At 40.9% G+C, this 21,351-nt stretch overlaps 1 protein-coding gene and 1 pseudogene across 3 annotated transcripts in view; both read left to right on the top strand.

Annotated features, from left to right (window-relative positions):
- The window catches only part of LOC102785259 (receptor-type tyrosine-protein phosphatase gamma-like), a 327,441-nt gene that overhangs the window by 145,552 nt on the left and 160,538 nt on the right, over window positions 1–21,351 (top strand). The window lies entirely within an intron of this gene.
- Window positions 3–1,769, top strand: LOC148100047 (G2/M phase-specific E3 ubiquitin-protein ligase-like; annotated as a pseudogene). The gene is made up of 4 exons (XR_015719897.1): window positions 3–140; window positions 261–463; window positions 754–945; window positions 1,082–1,769. The product of XR_015719897.1 is annotated as a G2/M phase-specific E3 ubiquitin-protein ligase-like (transcript).

Raw genomic sequence — 21,351 nt, 5'->3', positions numbered from 1 at the left:
TTTCTGACGATATGGGAGTACCTGAAGAGGCTGTTGACTTGGGTGGACCAAGAAGAGAATTTCTAAGACTTCTGATCAAAACTTTGCTCCTGTCTCCAATGTTTGAGGGTGAAGAAGGCAAAATGAACTTGATAGTGCTGGTATGTACTGATTTTAGGCTGATATCCCTGGAGTAATGCAATAAAAAAATAATTTTTATGAAGTTCCTGTCAAGCGCTTTCATGCATCTATTGACATGTAATGTTTTTCATTATTTCTAGCCATGAGGGAGGACAGGTACTTCATTGCAGGCAGAGCCATTGCAGTAAGCCTTGTACATGGTGGTCCACCAGCAGCCTTTCTGTCCCCAACATTCTTCTCTTGCCTTGTTGATGGCCCAGATTTGGCTAAACCAAGATGTTGCCGATAGTGACCTGCGTCTCGTGTTCCAAGTAATACACAGAGTCCATGGTCCATTTGAAAGGTATGTATGTATTTATGTATTATTGTCCAATAAGTAACTCAAACCCATGCTGATTGCCTTGTATTCTGGGAGTTTTGTGTGACATTTCTTTATGTGTAGGCACACCATGCCTCCAAAGGTGACAGCATCACATGAAAAATGCAGATTTGGGAAATACACTTTTGATGATGTGAATAATCTGAAGTAAAAATTGTTGTATATATAATTCATATGTTTTAGATTATACTTCTTGGATCCATTCATTTTTGATGTGATTTGTGATTTTAAAGGTAATTCTGATTATCATTTAGATTTCAGGATGGACTACGGACACTTGCTGGACAAAATCCAAGCTCACCCAGAGAGCACCTTTCTATGCTGGTCACCTTCAGTGCTTACAGCTGACCTTCTTGACAGCCTCTTTACCATCCGCCTTTCTCCAGCTGGGAGCAATAAAAGGCATGCTGAAGCAGTTGTCATTAGTTTCTGAAGAGACGCAGAAGGTAAATTTAGCGTTTTAAGCATTGTGTTTTCAATTTATAATGCAGTGCATCTTTTCATTGAATCAGTTAAAAGTAGAAATGCTTGCTGTGTTTTTTGTCTTTAATGCCATTTTTGACAGTATTTCTTTTCCTTTAGATCAAGACAGAACACAGAAGCTGGGGACAATTCTTGCCTTCGCCACTGGAGCCAACACTGTCCCACCAATTGGCTTCTCTCCACAACCGTCCATTGAATTTCTTCACCAAGAGCCTGATGCACAAACCATGTCTAAACTACCCATTGCAAACACGTGCATCAATTGTTTAAAGTTACCACTTCATACCTCTTACAAAGACTTTCAGGAGAATATGGACTTTGCATTAGGTAATACACATGGTTTTGGAATAGTTAATTCCTGGTCAGGTTAGTATTGTTACGTGCCTGTGTTGGTGGGTTATCTGTTTCTTAATGTGTGTATGCAAATTCACCTGTGCAGGGGCTCGGCTGTGATTGGTGGACCTAAGGAACGGCCTGATGTAACTGGTTCCTGCTGTGGACGTGAACTATAAAAGGGCGACCGAAGAGCTGCGGTGTGGGGGGGTGTGGCAGACTTCCCGTGCACTTGCCTCAGGTCCAGACGGTGCAGCCGTAGCAATAGCTGTTTGGTTAAAAGGTCGGGCATGTGTGTGAAGTTCGGAGCAAGTAGGGGTGAGCTGCCGATTATTTTGGGAAGCCTTCTTTTCTCCTGTGTTTTTAGACCAGGGAGGTCAGACTGTTATTTCTTTCTTTTCTTTTCCTTAAACAAGTCAGAGGGGAACCAAAGCCTAGGTTCAGTTTTGTTTGTTGTGTTGGCCTTAGCTCACCCCGAAATTATACATTCCCACTACCGTGAGTGCCATTGTTGACAATAAACTATTGTTAAAAGTCTGATGCTGTGGCTGTGTCTGTTTGGGCGCGGGAAGTCACGGGACACCCCACTCTTGTTACGGTCATTTCAAGCCGGGTGGTAACAGTATGGTAATCTGAGCTTTGCACTAAGTTAAATTAATGAGTGTCAATCATTAAGTAATTCTAAGGGAGGGGGGGGGGGGGGGGGGGGGGGTTGAATATCATTGCATTTTCTTTCCCAGAAATCAAACAAAAAATGTTCAAAATGTTCCACCTAAAACACCAGTTAACACACTTGAGACCAAGCTGAATTTACTTTATGTTGCCATATTTCATATTTCACCCAGCTATTCTGTGATTGGAGGCTCTGTTTTTGCATTGACATTTTAACAAATGTTCCTTTGCTTCAAGTCTTTTTGCTTGTCAGGGTACCTTTCTACAAGTATATAATAGTTATGAGGACTAACATAATTCAATTCAGTTTTTTTTTTCATTGCATTAATTTATGTGCATTGTGATTATTTTTGTTTTCTAGCTTTGTACTTGTTTGTTGCTTTTATTCTCTGGTGTTCTTCAACATTGTTTATCTGACACTTCTGTTCTATTTGATCAGTGATCCATGTTTGATGTATTTACTGACTGTATTAATGTTTATGTTATCAGTTTGAGTCATCTTGTTCCAAGACAATACACCTGGTGATTGTGATTACCAAAAACCTCAATAAAATGTGGTTGCACAAATTTATTTTTTCTTTTAACAAGGTGTTTTAAAACAAAACATGGTTGTAAAATCTCAACACACTCACATAATACAACTCATAAATTCTTTAAAATTGTATACAAACCGTCAACATGCATGTAAAGGATAGTAGCATTCTTGAAATTTAAAGCTGTGACTAAACTTCTAATAATACTGAACTAACAACAGTCTTGGCACTGTATTCTTTTTGAGCTGCACAACCACAATTACAGTAAATGAAATTTCTCCAGAGGCCTTATTGATATTTTAGGATTGTCCCTCAACAAAACCATCATCTTCAAATGGATCAAAGGTCTGCTGAAGTGTAACCATCATGGTGTCACTGATGGAAATGTTAATTGATGGAACAACTACATTATTGTTTGTCTCCAGCTCTGGCAGTGGTCTACATTCATCAATACCAAAGTCATTTTCACAAATACCATTCATATCTGGGTTATGTATTCCTGCATTGTTGATAATGCCCCTTTGCCACAGCTGAAGAGGGGTTTGCCCTCCTTGTGTTGAAAGTCCATGGTTATTCCACTGGTTCTGAAATTCTGTGGCAGCTCTTTGAATACGGGGCAAATAAATATAATGAAGCCAAAATAAATGGACCTCATTAAGTGAATCTAATACACCATGCTCCTCCATAAAATTGAAAAGATTAACAAAATGATATGAGACCACTCGATTTAATTCTGCCCATAATCGCTCAATTCTTTGATTATGCACAGACCTGCCAGTGATAACACTCTGCCTGTTCAGTCCTTGCCTGTAAAGCATGAAACGGGCAACACCAGTGTTTTCTAGCCCGTGATCACATCTCACTCCAAAGTTCTGAACACCAACCATGAACAGTGACAAAACACTTGATGCCCTGCTGTTATCTAAACACGCGAGGTAGATGATGGTTCTACTGAAACCATCCACACAGCCATGGATCTCCATCCTCCACCTCACAAGTTTGTGGTTTCCATCTATATGCCTATAGAAAAACGAAACAAGTATAAGTTATGTATGGGGAAACTATGACATGGTCAAGGATATGCACACGTTTGAGTAAATAAAACAATGAGTTATTTTGCTTTAGATTATCCATTTCACTAGACTTAGAATCAGGACTGTTTTTCTGTTAGAATTTTCTCACCATAACTGATTGGGGAAAGAAACACTGTACAGTCGTCGACGTATTGCATTGCGTCTTCTGAGGGAACGTCCAAAGGGTCAATTTGTTGTAGACTTTGTCTTACACGCCACCTTTGGATGTGTAACCCACGTGACCTCCAGCTACCATGCACATATCGTTCACCTGCATTTGTGGTATACTGAAGAATTTCCCTAACAACCCTGTTCAGGTTTTCATCTGATAATGTTGCATAAGTCAGTGGCTCAAAGCCAAGCTCCTCTCTGTGCCTGTACGGGAGCTAACCCCTAAGCATGTTGCAATGCTTTGCCAGTTCATTCCAAGAGATACTAAATGAGATATTTGCTCTCTTGAAATGCTGTATCGCGGTCGACCTTGAGAGCAAGTCATGAGAGGTGGAGGTAGCAAGTCTGTTCTCAGATGTAGTTCCTTGTCTGGTTTCATAAGCAGTCAGTAAAAAATTTACCCATCCATTTAAGGACTGTAATGTATTTACTGCTTCTCTATTTCTTGCATCGTCAACAAATCTTGAGATGGACAAAATTCCAGATAAGGTTTGAATGTGATCACCAAGTTCTCTATGGAGCCTCTGACGAACAAAAGAATCTGTGGCTTCTCTTTGAATTTGTTCCAAACATTATAATACATTATTTAAAAATTACTACTTACTCGACAAATTAACTGCAATACTAGCAAAGAAAGCAGGATGACTTTGAACAGCTTCATTGCTTGGTTCTTCTGGTTTAGGTCTGGGTATGTCAAGTAAGTTCTCCAAGTGTATTACATTTCCTGGTTTAAGAATGACTTCCTGCTTAAAGGATGAACTTCCTGTGTTAGGAAATGCAGATGTGAATGTCAGAGTGTATGTATGCAAGTGTAAAGGATAAACACTGGGATTGTATGTATATATGAGTATAGGAGTACAAATATATATGTGTTGAAAGGTAAAGGGTATGTGTTAGATTTGTATTGTTTATTGTCATTTATGCTTACAAATATTTAACCATATATGCTTAGAGGTGTATAATCGATTGTGTAGTGATAGGATGTGTGATCCTTAATAGTCTGCAAAGGCTTTGTGTGCATTCCAGAGTGTTCTGGCATTAACACCCACATCCTGGGAGTATGGGAGAGGTCGTACCTTGTCTTATTGTTTTATGGTAGGATTAACGTGTCTATATCTGTTTTAGGCTAAGTGCCTTTTGTTTAGATGAACAGCTAGACTCCTGGCACCAGCTTTGGGGAGTCTTCACAGGGTCACATCTTGACCCCACACACATACTTACACAACGCACAGGCAAGGTACTCTTTGTGTGTATGTAGACGTCATATGTTAAGGAACCTATGTATATTCATGTGAGCTCAATAAAAGGAGTGCTATGGGGAACCTGGCTGAGAGTCTGACGGAGGTCAAGTGGGTGGAACGACACTTGGCTGCAGGCAGGTCTCCCTCATGCTCGAGTAACACGAAGAACTTTGCCTACTTGGTGTTCAATGCTTTTGCTGTGTAGTTAAATTGTCTCGTTCCAGCGTGCCTGTGCTAGACAGACCCAACAGTATGTATATATATATATATATGTGACTAGAAAGGGCTGCACCTGCAAGGAGAATAAATATATGTCAGCATAAAAATATGTAGCATTAAGAAAAATAGAATACATGTGTGTGAAAGGAAGATTCATGGATGTATGTGAGAGTGAATATACATGGATATGACATAAGAATAAAGGTGTGCGAGATGACAATATATGTATGTGAGAGTGAAAGAATGAATTTTGGCTTGTACGACGCCTCACAGATAGACGTGCCAAACACGCCATCTTGTTTAGCGCGACATCCGCTGGTTCCCTGTTTCTGGGAAGAAGTACTTTCGTCTTAGTTCCTTCTGCCTTCTTTTGTATTCTTTTCCAGCTTTAATAAACTGCTCACTTTTTGTTAAGACCAAGATTTGTTTCCACGCGTCTGCTTTTCAGTCCCCACTTCAACCTCCACACAGACTGACTGATATTATGCACTTGAGGGTAACTTGTGCGATTGCCTTTGGGTTGGCCTCCAGAGTTGTTTTCAATAGTCTCATCAAGTTTCCCATCAATGTTATTAGAGCAGTATTAGGCCTTTATAGTGCAAAGCATTCTAGTTGAGGACACTGAGTCTTGCAGTCAGTACAGGTGGTGCTCATGTTGGCTTGCCTGGTTTACCACTCTGTCTACCAGGAGCCGGTGCTTTGACTCTGGTGTTTTTTCCAATGCCTTTCTGAGGCTGGGGCAGCAGTCGTGGGGCGTGTGGGAAAAGGACTCGAATGCAGGCACTTACTGAGATGCGAGGGAGGTTTATTGTAAATAACAGAACACAAAGTGGGGATGGCAAAAACAGAACTAAGGACAATCTAAACCAGGAGAAACTAAACTATACAATGGCAAACCTGAACACGGAGGGGAAGGAGAACGAAGGGGACATGGAGGAGGTGATATCCCAAAACCAGAAAATCCCAAAACTAGAACACGAGTCCACAAACAATAATAATGATGATGATAAACCAAACCCAAAATCACTGAGTCCACGGACTCAGGACCATGACACATGTATTAATTCATGTGCCTACCCAGCTTGGTTACTATGATGCCTGAGATGAGCTCCCATGTTGTTTTCATGTAGTGGCAGTGTCCAAAGCCTCAGGTATACACATCTTATTGTACTTCTTATTCATCTATGAACATGCTTTTCTGTCCCTCAGTTAATATCTTTATGGGCTTCCCAGATTTTGCAGCTAGATTAAAGGCAGCCACCCAGCTGAAACATGGCTACCTCAGCTTCTTGAGCTCTTATTCAGTTATATAAACACAATATATCAGTATTGTACTCTAAGTGTAAATGCCAACATTCTGGAAAAGCCCACCTGTCTCCTGGTGGGCTTCACACAACCCATGAAAACCTTCATATTTCACACCGTTTTGATAGCTTTTGTAAGTCGACATTAGAAAGCATGATTAATTCAGTCAGTTAGTAGCTGCACTGCACAAAACTCAATTTAGTTACATGGAACCAAAGGGAATATTAAACTGTTAAGGTTGTAATGCTGCTGGCAGAAAAAAAGTAAAGTTACATGTAAGACAGCGAGCATATTTCCTAAAGCAGCATGTACAAGTTACCAATTTGCATCAAACTATTATTATTAAACTCTTGAAAAACATTTTTTTGTTTACTTTTTGTTTTGGTTTTCTATATCACTGTAAACAAAATGCTTACTGTTAACTTTAAACTAAAGTCCGTCATATTATTGTTTCACTTTGATTTAAACCAGACTTTCATTAGAGTTCTTCATTCTCTTCCTGTTCACCTCAGTTTCTACCCATGTTTCATTTACTTACTTACTCTTTCTCCCAGCTGTCTTTCTCAGCTTATGTCCTTTAGCACAGTAGAAAATGTAGACATTTCTCAAGTAGGCATTTCTGAGGCCTCCCATGGTTCTCTCCATTCAAATGCAAATGATGTGGGCCAGTTATGGCTCAGTATGCGGTGATGTCTGTGTTTGCAAGAGCACATTCAAAAGCACATTGTGTCAGGGGAGATTTGAGTTAGGGTTAGTTTTCCCTCTGGAGCTGCTAGTGGCTGATAAAATAGGCCCCCAGTCTCACAAAACAAAGTAAATCATAATATTGGCTTACTATTGACCTTTATTTGTTAATGTACAGGGTGGGCCATTTATATGGATACAGCGTAATAACATGGGAATGGTTGGTGATATTAAAGTCCTGTTTGTGGCACATTAGTATATGTGAGGGGGCAAACTCCTCAAGATGGATGGTGACCATGGTGGCCATTTAGAAGTCGGCCATCTTGGATACAACTTTTGTTTGTTCAATAGGAAGAGGGCCATGTGACACATCAAACATATTGGTAATGTCACAAGAAAAACAATGGTGTGCTTGGTTTCAACGTAACTTTATTCTTTCATGAGTTATTTACAAGTTTCTCTTTGTCCACAGCCACTGACATGTCAAAGAGGTTAACACGTGAGGAGCGGATCGAAATTGTGTTGATATCTGGTGAACGCAGTAACCGGGTCATTGCAGCAGATTTTAATGCAAGACACCCTACAAGACCACCCATCTCCCATGCTACAGTCAGCAACCTGCTTGCTAAGTTTCGTGATATTAGCTACTCACAAATGGCACCCTTACAAACTCCAGCTACTGCAGCATCTCAACGAGGATGACCCAGATCGGCACAGAATTTGCAGAATGGGCAAAACAAAAACTGGAACAGGACCCTCAGTTCACGCAGAAGATTTTGTTCAGTGATGAGGCAAACTTTTATGTGAATGGTGAAGTTAACAAACAAAACCACCGCTATTGGTCTGACACTAACCCACATTGGATGGATCCCTCCAAGACTGTTGGACCAACAAAAGTGATGGTGTGGTGTGGTATATGGGGTACAACGATAGTGGGTCCATTCTTCATCAATGGAAACCTCAAGGCCACTGGATATTTGAAATTGCTACATGATGATGTAAAAAATAAGAAGGCCTAGTTAGGACAGACATAGGGCAGACGTGTTCACCTCCTCCAGGCCATGGAAGAAGCCTGCCTAGACATATCGGTAGATGCATGCCAGGGGTGGAACAGGCATGTAGGAGGATTTTACCCACGCTGCCTGGCTAGGGCCAGGATTCTCTGGCCTGACCCAGAACACAGACAGGATACTGAGGTGGAATAATGTTTTTGGTGTGTGTGTACTGTATGATCCATGAAGAAAAATGTGCCACTGTATGTAGATTGGTTGCGTCTTTTGCGTTCATCATGTGAAAAGGTTTTTGAGGGGAAGAACCACAAGCAACATAACTTGCCAGTTTTGGAAATATTGTTTTAAATTTATTGACTGTTGTCTTACACACATGTGTTTTTGAGGCCTTGTGTGTGATGTCTGTGGGCAAGCTTTCTTTGCAAGCTCCTTTGACTCTGTGGGCAAAGTTTGGTTTTTCAGCAAGAGTGAATGGTTTTGAGTTCAGAGCTTCATTTTGACTTGAAAATATGATGTTTGGGAAATTGGGTGAGACGTTATGGATGTGTGTTTACTGTTTTGAGAATACGAGGCATAGTTTCAAGAAATGTGTTTAAGCAATCGTGAAGAGCTGTAAAACTACCAAGCAGAGTCCACAGCAGTTTTACCTAACCATGGCTTCTTGCTGGGCTGAGACAGTTTTAGAGACAGTGCATTTGGTGATGTAGCTCCTCTAAGTCTGTGCCACTGCCGCAGCTAGCAGCCTGCCTGAACATGTGCCAAAATGCTTGAAACACTCTTGAAAAGTGGTGAAGGATCCTGCTGGCCATGTTTTCACCTATTTATAAACTAGTTTACAGCGTCTTGCTATGGGTATGTATGCTGGGAGTAGCACAACACAATCTGAGTGTGTGAGGTGAGGGCAGAGCTCTGCTGCAGCACTTGCATACTTATCTTTGAACCGTGACTGGATGTAAACTTGATAATTATAACCCAGGACGTTGGTTGTAGCTCTTACTCACACTGAGCTTGGAGAAACTGGATTTAATTATTTTTCTGGTACTATTAAATTTAAAATATATTTTAAAGTGTAACTACTCTTGCACATGTTTTTCTTAATTTATGATCATGTATGATATGTTATGTTATTATCTTCCTGTCCATGTTTTTTGTACACAGGTTCTTAAAAAAAGAGCTTTTGACTTCCATGAGATTACTTTTACTTACTTTTTTATTGTTACTATTAATAATAGTAATAACAATCTCTATACTGTTATATACTAATAGTGTTAAGTATAAAGATATGATGTGTTTTTCTTCTCTCCGTCTTTGTGCAGCAGGACAACTCGTGCTGGCTATGCACATTTTTCCTTTGCAGTGGAAGTTAAAGTTCTTTTATAAAACCTTCAGACTCTTTGTGTATGCGCGTGTATGTTGGGTGGGGAAAGATACATGTATGATAAGTGATCAAGGACTGCAAAATGTCATGCTACAGCTGACAGTGCCACTTGGACATATAAAGTTCATGTCATAAAGTCAACCTCTGCTTGTTTACTCTCAGTATTTTTATAGGAGAGAGTTTTCAATACTATTTGCTTTGTGTTAATAATGGTTGTGGACTGGTATAACAATGCTTAGACTGCCTGCTGTGATTTTTTAATTTCACATCCAAACTTGGATATATGTGTAGGATTAAAACTACACTAGCACCTTGCTAATCTGGGTTCATAACAAGGTGCAAACCGAGTACAGTCATGAACATTCACCCGAGACTGAATCTCTATCTAGATAACAGACTGCTGCAAAGGCTTCAGACGAGTAGAAGAGTATTTAAATTGTATTCTTTTTTCCTACTGACTTACTAGTCTTATTCAAGCTTTATGAGATAAAAGAAGACAAAGCCATAACAATTCTCCTCATCTGGATGTTGGATTTTCAGAGGGAGAAACGTTTGGTCACTCATCCAAATGATGCAGGTTTTAACAGTAAGTTGTGTAATGACCACTAGTACTAACAGCGAGCTGTGAGCTCAGTTTAGGATTGTTAATTTGCAAAATGTCACAACAATGGGAACCATTCTCAGAGAGTTGGAGAACAGCTCCAATCACAGCATTGTAACGTGATGATATGCTCTAAAGAGTCCATCTTGGCCATTTCTGTTTGACTTCTCCCTCGAACATGTGTAGTGTCCTGACTAGGGATGGGTATCGTTTAGGTTTTATCCGATACCGGTGCCAAACCGGTACTTTTGAAACGGTGCTGGTGCTAAAACGGTGCTCGAACCGGTGCTTAAAGAATGGAGAACACAAACTTTGTCCAAAAACCTCTCATGTTCAGCTGTTTTTTTGTAAAAAGATAACAATGTTAGCCTTTTCTGCAGCTATGGGGCATATATGGTATCACTCTTGGCTGGAAGCAGCTTAAACAATGGAAAAAACACAAACTTTGTCCAAAAACCTCTCATGTTTAACTGTTTTCCACTTTTTCTTTGGTCATTTTAGCCTTTTTGTCCAGGGTGAAGGGAGTATCTGCCATCAAACAAGAAGACAGCTGCATGTAGCTATGATGGTGTTTGCTAGTTCACCTTACATGCATTAATGTAATAACGTGGTTAGCCTACTCAACGTAAATTACACACGAACAACATTAAGCTACTCACGCAGAGAAGAACGGCTGCTGCTGCATCATCATCCTCATCATTTCTGCTACACTGGCAGGGCTAGGGGCCAGGACTCTCCTCTTCGGGTTTTTGGGGGATGTGGCTAACTCCGGGTCGATAACAGGCACCACACCCGCAGTAGATGTGCTCGGTGTGAGGTCTCGCAGCAAGCTATCAAATACGGCGCATTTCTCGGCTTTTAAAAAAACGCTATGCGTCGCCAGGTGTTTCATCAGATTCGAGGTGTTACCTCCTTTGACAGCATCACAGTATCAGCTTAAAGCACTTGTTGCAGCTGCTGAGTTTGCATCTTTTGCTGTGAAGTACAGCCAGACTTTGACCGCTTCGCCTTGGGCATTTTTAATCTGTAGCTCTGCCATAATGGCACCGGATACCGGTACCCATCCCTAGTCCTGACCACACTCAGTTTTTGGTCTTGTGTATGATGAAAGACAAACGTTAAATACTGATCTATATGCATTGTACACCATGATTTTTATGGCAATTTCACAGTCCAGGAGTGCTGGCCTGTGTTTCTCGTATCCTGGTTAACTTGATGTGCTTGTGATACATCCTGAGAATTGCACCTCCCTCATTAGTCAGTTGTGCTCGTTATAATGTTAGAGAAACCTGTAGTTAGTGAAGACTGAGGAAGCCAGTGAGTGATGAAACCTTTCTGAACACATTACAGGCAGCACAATGTTTTCTGCATCTTCAGACCCTTTCACATGTGGTGGACCTGCCAGTCCTGATATTCAGTGGCAAGGAATCTGATTAGCATTAGGCCTTATATGATAAGAATATCGTATATGGATAATGAGTCTCAAATAAAGTGGACCCCCTTTTTTTTAACTCAGTTTCTCTTCAGCAGGTTGAGCTGCTGCAGGCCCCCTCCCTGCCATCCTGGTTATAAGCCAACTGGCTGGATGACGATTGCCTTGAACAAGTATTGTGTTGTTTACCACAGATGATGGGTTGTTATTACTGAGTGTGACAGATAGTGCTGCTTCACAACATTGCTTCCAGAGAATAACTTGAGTTGATATTGCTGTCCTGGAATGCGCATATGGTTCATTATTATTATTATTATTATTATTATTATTATTATTATTATTATTATTATTATTATCATTATGTCTTTTGATTAAATGCAGATGACATTTCTGTCACATTTTTATTATATATTTGAATGTATCTATTAAAAAGAAATACTTTTAGTTGAATGCTATCAATGTGTTTTACATCTGCATGGCAAGTTTCACATTGCCACCAAAGTTTTCATAGCTCATCTCTAACCTCTCCTCTAGGAAATACAGCTGCACACTTTTGAAGACAATGAATTAAAAACATCAGATCTCCCTGAAGTTGGATAATCAGAGAGGCCGCTGAGGAGGAGGGCCTGACAGGGAAGTGAATTTATGGGGACAGGGCGCTCAGCAGACAGAGAGGAGGCCCGAATCTCTGATCAACCAAGTCTCTTCAGGCGTTTTGACTTTTAGTAGAGCACTTTGTCATCAGAATCCACGAAACATAACATGGCAAGGAGAGACAGCCACTGCAGAACTGATGCTGTAAATGCAAAGTGGGCCATTTGGGTGTTGGATGATTTATGAGATGCTGCTGTGAGGACAGCAGATTAAATTGTTTGTATGTGTTAGGAGTAATGCCTGGACTAACTCCAGCTATCTGTACACGAGGCTCCTAAAACTATATTGCATAAGCAGGCAGAAGTGGAAGCCCCTAACCGTGCCTGGAAACGTCTTATGTAACACTACACGTGGGTCTAGACATTAGGAGACTCACGGACCACAGAGATGGAAAATAGAGTCTTATGTCATATTAAAGGAAAACAAAAAAGAAATCCTCATTTCTTTGTTTCATAGGCACCTCCAGTTTATCAGTTTCTCTCTGTCTATTCACACACTCCTCAAACCTGTGAGTGTACACGGATATAAACCGCTGCAGCCGAACGAACACCGTGTGCAAAGACTGCCCATACAGTCATTTAAGAAAGCAGTTTGAAATAAATAAAACACCAGTGTGTGAATGACTGCATTAAAAATTAGTTCATCCTTTCAAGGACACCTACAACATATTGTAATGATTGTCTTGGGTTTAAAGCTATAAACTCGCTACATTATAAAAGTTAGTGACAAAGTTGAAATGATCGCACCTGAAATAACTAAAAGTCTCCTCGTCACTTGTCATGCGTTTGTGCAACAATCAGCCCACCTTCCTTCTTTCCTTCTAACACAAACATTGTCTTTTAAAGCAGATTAACTTCTTCATGTCATCTCAGAAATGCTTACATAGGTTGTTTCAGACACTCTTTCTTCTCCCATCAGTAACTTAGTTCCAGCTTTAATGCGATAAATCTGTCACTCTCAGGGTATAATTTTGTTATTGTTAGTTATTTTTCTTTGTTATTGTCAGTTGTTACTTAATGGTAAATTGTTTGTTTGTGGAATGCTGGAATAAAATAATACTTTATTCAGTTTTCAGACTGAAACTACCAAATCAATGTGCTCAGGCTGTACAAGACAGGGACTGTGCTTTCATTTGTACACAAGTGAATGAGTGGATCTAGGGAAACAGTCCAAGTGTTGCTATGCTTGAGTTCCATGGGCAGAGAGGACGTGGTGATAATTGAGATGATAGCCGAGCCCATCCTCGAAATGGGCTGAAAACCAGCCTAGTAGAATCCTAGTATACTGAAAACAGCTCTATGTATTATTATTAGGATGCCACGAGCTTGCTCTCTGCACCTGAGTTGGTAACTGTTTTGAATGGATAAAATGAATCACACCAAACAGCCAAAATGCAGAAATTGCATTCTTGTATCTAGCTGCATCAATGTGAATTTAATTTATTTGTTCAACCCCTACTGAGTCTCTTACATGCTCATTTTGGCTATATTTGTGGGGACCTTGGGTTGACTATAATTGCTCAGCTTGTTATCTTTCGAAATCGGTTTTTGGTAAAGTTTAGTCATTTAAGTTTTTCTGTATTTTACTTTAAGTTGTTTATTAATATCAGGAATACCAGGAAAACACTAAGAATGAGCCAAGAACTAACAGGCCGACTTCAGAGAATGATACGACAAAGACAAATCAGAGACGAGGCAAGAAAAGTCAAATAAAATACAAAAGGCTACAAAAATAAAACGGGAACACAAGAACGTCGAACACTTAATGACTGACTGAAAGAATAAAATATTCCATAAGTTTAAACTTCAGGTTGGCAGTTTCCACTAGTGATGTGTCGGTCACAAACGAAACGGCTCTTAGAGACGGATCTTTTTGTTTCGCATTTTAATTTAGATTTTATTGTGTTGTGGTTTGCAGTGTTTTCTGTTGTTTCAATTTAAATTTGTTTAAAAGGAAAAAGCTGAAAATTTAAATAGTTAAAAGTAAAAATGCAAATAGTTGTTTTTGTATTTTATAATTTCTTTTTTAAATTTTATGTGGAGTGAATAAAAGCATATTTATATATAAACATATATATAAAAAACATTTTTTACATTAGTAATTCATTTTGTGCATAATTTTATATTTTTGTTGATAATAAATTAATTAAAGCAACAAGACAACCTGAAGAGCTGGGAGCCGAAAGAGCCGGTTCTCTAAAAAGAGCCGGAATTCCCATCACTAGTTTCCACCTCATTCCTTTTGTTGTGATAAGCTAGGCTAGGCTAAACATACACTGGACACATACATTCCTGGACTTAAAAAGCTTGTAGTTGGATGTGTTTTCTGTTGTAAATAGTACAGAGCCAAGAGTATCTGCAGCTGAATTGGTCTTTGTAGGAGGACTCTTTTTCTCTTTGTCAGCTCTGTCACTTCTTGGGAATTGTACCTCCCTTTGTCGTCTCAGAACCCAATCTGTTACATTAAAGAGAAATGAGCTCAACTATGCTCCTTAATAATTCCAGCAAGCGAAGCAGAAGTAGCTGGACGCTCTCTCTTTTTCTATGTTCTGTTGACTTTCTCTCACTGTTCATAAATGATGGTTTCATTTATCAAATCTATAGAATCTAATTTAAAAATATTTTCTTTACATACTTACGTCTTGAATAATATTGAAGACCTCATAGTACTCTACCACCCCAATAGAGCACTTTTCTCTCAGACCACTGGTTTACTTGTGGTTCCCAGACTATTTAAAAGTACAGGGTGGGCCATTTATATGGATACACCGTAATAACATGGGAATGGTTGGTGATATTAAAGTCCTGTTTGTGGCACATTAGTATATGTGAGGGGGCAAACTCCCCAAGATGGGTGGTGACCATGGTGGCCATTTAGAAGTCGGCCATCTTGGATACAACTTTTGTTTTTTCAATAGGAAGAGGGTCATGTGACACATCGAACACAAGAAAAACAATGGTGTGCTTGGTTTCAATGTAACTTTATTCTTTCATGAGTTATTTACAAGTTTCTGACCACTTATAAAATGTGTTCAATGTGCTGCCCATTGTGTTGGATTGTCAATGCAACCCTCTTCTCCCACTCTTCACACACTGATAGCAACACCGCAGGAGAAATGCCAGCACAGGCATCCAGTATCCGTAGTTTCAGGTGCTGCACATCTCGTATCTTCACACCATAGACAATTGCCTTCAGATGACCCCAAAGATAAAAGTCTAAGGGGGTCAGATCGGGAGACCTTGGGGGCCATTCAACTGGCCCACGACGACCAATCCACTTTCCAGGAAACTGTTCATCTAGGAATGCTCGGACCTGGCACCCATAATGTGGTGGTGCACCATCTTGCTGGAAAAACTCAGGGAACGTGCCAGCTTCAGTGCATAAAGAGGGAAACACATCATCATGTAGCAATTTAAATATCCAGTGGCCTTGAGGTTTCCATTGATGAAGAATGGACCCACTATCGTTGTACCCCATATACCACACCAAACCATCACTTTTGTTGGTCCAACAGTCTTGGAGGGATCCATCCAATGTGGGTTAGTGTCAGACCAATAGCGGTGGTTTTGTTTGTTAACTTCACCATTCACATAAAAGTTTGCCTCATCACTGAACAAAATCTTCTGCGTGAACTGAGGGTCCTGTTCCAATTTTAGTTTTGCCCATTCTGCAAATTCTGTGCGCCGATCTGGGTCATCCTCGTTGAGATGCTGCAGTAGCTGGAGTTTGTAAGGGTGCCATTTGTGAGTAGCTAATATCCGCGGGAGGGATGTTTGACTAATGCCACTCTCCAGTGACATGCGGCGAGTGCTACGCTGTGGGCTCTTGCTGAATGAAGCTAGGACAGCCACTGATGTTTCTTCATTAGTGACAGTTTTCTTGCGTCCACATTTTGGCAAATCCAACACTGAACCAGTTTCACCAAACTTAGCAAGCAGTTTGCTGACTGTAGCATGGGAGATGGGTGGTCTCGTAGGGTGTCTTGCATTGAAATCTGCTGCAATGACCCGGTTACTGCGTTCACCAGATATCAACACAATTTCGATCCGCTCCTCACGTGTTAACCTCTTCGACATGTCAATGGCTGTGAACAAAGAGAAACTTGTAAATAACTCATGAAAGAATAAAGTTACGTTGAAACCAAGCACACCATTGTTTTTCTTGTGACATTACCAATAAGTTTGATGTGTCACATGGGCCTCTTCCTATGGGAAAAACAAAAGTTGTATCCAAGATGGCCGACTTCTAAATGGCCACCATGGTCACCACCCATCTTGAGGAGTTTCCCCCTCACATATACTAATGTGCCACAAACAGGACTTTAATATCACCAACCATTCCCATTTTATTACGGTGTATCCATATAAATGGCCCACCCTGTAGAATGGGAGATAAAGTCTTCAGCTTTCAGGCCCTTCTTCTGTGGAACCAGTTTCCCAGTTAGGATTTGGGAGACAGACACCATCTCTATTTTTATGATTACATTTAAAATTTTCCTTTTTGATAAAGCATAGGATCCTGAGTCTTCCCTTAGTGTATCGCAGGAAGCCCACAGCAGCTTCGATCTGTTGTAGCATAACTGAGTGTTTCTATTTCACTCACCCTTTTCCCTCACTGTGTGTTTATACATCACTCTGTATTTAATAATTTGTTATTATTATCTTTGGCTCTTTTCCATAGTGTGTCTTTGAGGGGAGGGGCACTCCCAACTCTCAATGGGGGCAAAAGCGGTGCTCCGTGCCGCCAGTGCCGTGCGAACATCTCTGTTAATCCAGGGTTTTTGATTTGGGAAGGATTTAACTGTTCTGGATGGGACGGCATCTTCCACGCATTTCCTGATAAATCCGCAGACTGAGTCTGTGTACTCATCAATGTCCCTAGCAGCCATGTGAAACATTTCCCAGTCCACGTGATCAAAACAGTCCCGCAGCGTAGACTCCGATTGGTCCGTCCAATGGTGCACCGCCCTCATGGTTGGAGCTTTCTGTTTCAGCTTCTGCCTATAGGCGGGCAGGAGCAGGATGGAGCGGTGATCTGATTGGCCACACATTGGTCACACATCCTAAATAACCTCAAGACCCAGCACCTGACAGTATGCCCCTATATGAGAATTTAACTTAACATGTATTAACAAACACAGCATCAAAAAAAAGCTGGAATGTTGTTTGTTTTCAGTGAGTAATTGTAGTCATCAGAAAAACTGAGGTGACTGAGGTGGGATACCAGATAATAACAGGTTGAGTGTTTTGTGAAACTGTCCCTGTAACTTATAAAGTCTGACTATCTGGACAGTCTTTCTCTGGAAGGATGAAATATTCTCTTCAAAGATTCTGCAACGGCAATGACGGACCTGACCACATAGTTTGCTCTTTTAACACTTTATTCCGGTTGCTGTTTCCTCGAGAGAGTGAATGAATAGTGGAATTGTAAAGCGCTATATAAACCCAATCCATTATTAAGCAGTAATAACACCCAGTTTATGTCAATTGGAGGTCACTAAAATCAATATTGAGTGTGTGTGTAACTTTGCCAACTCTGTAGTTTTCTCTGGTCCCCTCCCCAATCGGACCAGGAGTGACATGTTTGGCCGCATGTTCTCCTTAGTGGTGTCCAAAAACAATGTGGGCTTTATAGATAATTGAAAAACTTATTTGGGGAAAGCTGGTCTTCTTTTGGATGGAGCAGCTCTCATTTCTAGAAATCTGGCCAAATTTATTGAACCCCCAAAATATGACTATCCAGAGTTGGGACCAGGAAGCAGAGTTGCAGTCTTACACGCCTCTCTGCAGCTTCTCTCCTCCTGTTATCCCCCCCACCCAAAACCTCATCCCCTCAGAGACTGTGTCAGCTCGCAAACAGACAGAAAATAAGCAAAGAATGACTTAAACATAGGACAAATCTGATGAAAGCCTCATTTTTTAGCTTTGTCCAGCCTAACTGGGAAACTAAAAATTTATATTTGTTATTATCACCCACCTTGGCCAGTTTTAACATCCATGTTGATGCTAAAAATGACAGCCTCAACATGGCATTTAATCTGTTATTAGACTCAATTGGTTTCTCTCAAAATGTAAAAGAACCCACCCACCACTTTAATCACACTCTAGATCTTATTTTAACATATGGCATAGAAACTGAACATTTTACAGTGTTTCCTGAAAACCCTCTCCTGTCTGATCATTTCCTGATAACATTTACATTTACAATAATTGATTACACAGCAGTGGAGAGTGGACTTTATCACAGTAGGTGTCTTTCTGAAAGCGCTGTAACTAAGTTTAAGAATATAATCATCTTCAATGCCCTGTACCAACATAGAGCAGAGCAGCTACCTGAACGCTGCTCCAACAGGGGTTGATCGTCTTGTTAATAATTTCACCTCCTCACTACGTACGACTCTGGAGCTCCTGTAGAAAAGAAAGCCTCAAATCACAAGTACTTGAGTCCCTGGTATAATTCTCGAATGCACACCTTAAATCAGATAACTCATAAGCTGGAAAGGAAATGGCATCTCACAAATTTAAACAAGTCATTGCTGGAATTGGAAACACTCTCAAATCACTGAGAGCTGCAGAGATTTAAAGAGAACAGCATTCAGTGACAGTATCCAACTTTGGGGATGTAGAGTTTTCTTCATCCACTCTGTCAATGAAGTAGTATGGTCTCGCTATCTTAATCACTTAAATGGACAGAATTTGGGGGTTTTGTGTGCAAGACATTTTTAAATAATTCAAGAACTTCATACTGAAAAGTGATGCAGTTGTCTCACTGAAAGGAACAGCGGCTTCATGTCAAACAATACGAGACTTAAACACAGGGGACATGATAGACTCACACACTGAAGACAATATGAACAACGTAGTGAGGAGAAACTTAAACATACCACTAAACGGGGAAACAGAACTCAACAACATAGAACCAGCTGAAGCCTAAACTCAACAACTATATAAACAAGAACATTATAACACAAAAGTCACCAAACTCAGAATGCTGGGTAAAAAAACCCCAGAACCATGACACATGGTATAAATCTCAAACACTATAACAATGTAAACACTGTTCACTCTCATATACAGACTGAGGTGAAACCTGCACAACTGCATGCTTCAGTGTAAAGAACTACAGTAACTGTATGGACTGTGTATTGTGTCTACAGATGGTGTGTGTTAATTTACCCCAGTGCTGGTCAAAGCCTTCTGCTGATGTGTGAAAATGTTGTTCACATCCTCTGTCAGTGTTATTTGGTTCTTTGTGTGCGGACTCAGCAGCCAGGGAAGACCAGAAAGCAATAACTGTGTATGAGGAAAGCAATAACTTGGTTGGCCCCCTTATCAATTCAGACCCGAGTGGAATAATCAGCAGCTTGAATCAGAATGAAGAAAAAAGCTGAACTGATAATCTGTGAAATGTCATCAAGAGAAGAGCAACAATAAAGGAATCAGTGAGGTGCAGTTGTGTTTTTTCATTCAGAGATCAGAGTGTAGTTTCCTGTGCACTGGCCACAGGACCTCATCGACATCGCAAGCAATGTCTTCTCCTGCTCCCGGAGAAAATATCCTCTTGCATGTCGAAACCATCCATGGATTGCTGTCACCTGAATGTCGCCGCAGGCCTCTTCCATGGCCTGCAGAAGAGGCATGCGGGCATGTGGTTGGCGGTGATATACACGCCATCTCCAAGCCGAAAAAAAAGCATCTATAGGGTTTAAAAATGGTGAGTAAGGGGGCAAGTATACCACTTCAAGTTGGTTGTGGTTGGAGAACCAGGCCTGGACCAGAGCAGCCCGATGGAAACTGACATTACCCCATATCACCACAAACCTGGGCTGATCTGGTCTGTACAACTATATCATGGAGAGCATCTAGAAATGTGAGTATATGTTGGCTATTGTATGGCCCTAGTTTTGCATGATGATGCAGAAGCCCTCGAAGGCTTATGGCGCCACACAATGTGATATTTCCCCCGCGCTGCCCTGGGACGTGCACAATTGCCCTTTGGCCAATTACATTACGACCCCGTTGTCTTGTTTTGCACAGGTCGAATCCAGCTTCATCAATGAAAATGAATTCATGAGGCTGTGCAGCTCCATCCATGGCCAAGATTCTCTGTAAAACAAAGAGAACATATTACTGCACTACAGTGCTGCACATACAGAACCCTCACCCCATCACACAGGTACCTGTGTAGCTCTCAGGATGGATCCATGTGGTACTGATATGGTACATATTCAGCTGCTACTGGATTTCACCAATACTGTATTGTCCATGTAAAGGACAGTTACACTTACCCGTACATATTCAGCTCGAAGTCCTTTGACCCCGTGACTGTTCCTCTCAATGGGACTCTGTAGAGCTGCTTCATGGTGATGCTGTGTTTTCCCAAGATGCGTCTGATGGTGGTGATGCTCACATGGTTTATGTTGTTGAACACTTGCCTGTCTGCAAGTATTTGCTTTCGTAGCTGGTGGAGACGGATGGCATTGTCTGCCCTCACTAGGTCCACAACGGCAAATTCCTGCTGTTGTGTGAACAGGCGTTGGCGTCCTACCCCAGAAGGTTTTCGAGTCATTCTAGAGAAATACAACCACATATTGTCATCGCTTTGCTTATTTTTCTTACAGTACTTTACTGTATATACTGTATCATCCACTGTACAACACTGTACTTCAATATAAGTAATCATGGTATGTTTCACAGAAACTACCACTTTGGCTGCAAAAGGAGCATTAGCACCCTGCAATACCCTGTACACTTGATATGGTGATATACTGTAGAACAGTGCTATAAAAACCATCTGAGTAGAGTAGAAGGTAGAGAGGTGAAGACAGACCTGCTTTCTAGTCTGAATGTTCTTATTACAGATGCCACTGTGAAGCGGCTTAGATGTGGGTGGACTCTCTGCCCAGCTTCCCTCATAGTCAGGCCGTGGTTGATGACATGGTCCACCAAAGTTGCTCTTATATCATCAGAAATATGGGTCCCTGCATGGCCTCTGCGACCTCGACCTCCTCCTCCTCTTGCTCTCCTTCCATCCATGCTTGCAAAGTTCTTGAATTGGCTAAAC

This window comes from Neolamprologus brichardi, chromosome 13 (assembly GCF_056152115.1).
Source record: "Neolamprologus brichardi isolate AB-2024 chromosome 13, ASM5615211v1, whole genome shotgun sequence".
Classification (NCBI taxonomy): domain Eukaryota; kingdom Metazoa; phylum Chordata; class Actinopteri; order Cichliformes; family Cichlidae; genus Neolamprologus; species Neolamprologus brichardi.
This window is presented reverse-complemented; position numbering and strand designations above follow the sequence as displayed.